The sequence below is a fragment of the Arachis ipaensis genome, chromosome B03, assembly GCF_000816755.2.
Source record: "Arachis ipaensis cultivar K30076 chromosome B03, Araip1.1, whole genome shotgun sequence".
NCBI classification, from domain to species: Eukaryota; Viridiplantae; Streptophyta; class Magnoliopsida; order Fabales; family Fabaceae; genus Arachis; species Arachis ipaensis.
In genome coordinates this window covers 14,827,742-14,829,106 of record NC_029787.2, presented here as the reverse complement: position 1 = coordinate 14,829,106, position 1,365 = coordinate 14,827,742, and positions in this window count along the sequence as shown.

The window sequence follows — 1,365 nt, the reverse complement described above, 5'->3', positions numbered from 1 at the left end:
CAATATAAGCAACTAACTAGCCCCAAAATATCGAAGTTGCCCATGATTTGCATACATACAAATACGAATAATATTTTTTTTTATAGTGACTTGAATGACTTGATAGCATTCACCATCTCCTTAGGCTTCTCCTTAGGCTTCTGTTTTAGTTTTTTATTCATTGATAAGCTATTGGTACATATTTATGTGTATTTCTATTTGTCAATTGTTCACTATGCACGATTGGATACGTGTCTTAGTCGTTGAGAGTTTAGAGAGTATTTAAGTCTATGGTATTAATTAATTGCTTGCTATATATTTGTGTATGTAATAATGTCATGGGTGCTATGTTGAACATATTAATAAAATAATAATATTGTAAAGTATAGTTTGAGTCTTTTAATATATGTAATAAGAAGCTGGTGCTCCCTTTTGGGCAAACTCCCCTGTTCTTAAATATTGAGCATCTAACCTTGTGACCAACAATTAAAATTTGTTTCTAATATCTTGTTGTTGGATAGCCCATCATGTTTATCTTTTATTAATTATATTGCTGATTTTTTTACTATAGTCTACCATGTTTATCTTTTATTAATTATATTGCTGACTTTTTTACTATTTTCATGTCTTATTTCTTAAATATTGAGCATCTAAGATTTTGATTAACCTGCAACTAAAATTTTAAGTCACTCTAATTCTTTGTAGAAAAAACAACGGACAAAAGTGAAGGAGAGAATTGACAAATGTGTAAAAAAAAAAGGTGCTGAAATATACTTCTTTGTGTTTTTTTATAAGAGTCTAATTGTAACTATGTTAGCATAATTGCACAAAATTTAATTGGCAGTTTTCTTCTATGCTTTAACATCGATCAATAAACTTTGTATTTTTTATATTAGAGTAATATATTTTGTGAGAGTTTTATATCTTCTGTTGAGTACTCAAAGCAAAAGAAGCAAAAAGATTTTGAAGCGAAGATTGGAATTGATGAGCCAGAAATTTTGGTGCTCACCTCTCTTTTTGCTATTTCCTCCCTTTTGTCGGAGTTATAAAGCTTCCTTAATTTCTCATATACTCTTTTTTGTTAAGAAGCTTTGGCTGTGAAATTATGACACGAGTCTAATTTGCTGGGTTAGCAATACAAAAAACTCATATAAGTAATTTTTTTTTCCTTTTGGTGCACCCATTTGTCTTCTTAATATGTGGTTATTTCTTAATATTTATAGGTACTACTAAAAAATATTATAGCCCAAAAGTAAAGTTCAAAAGCTCTTGAATCAAACAAATAAATTTAAATTACTATTGTCAACGAGTTAGGAAAAACCATTGGTCTTAACTTGTGTTGCACATGTGTAATATCACAGATAATTCTCCTAAATAGCTCATAAA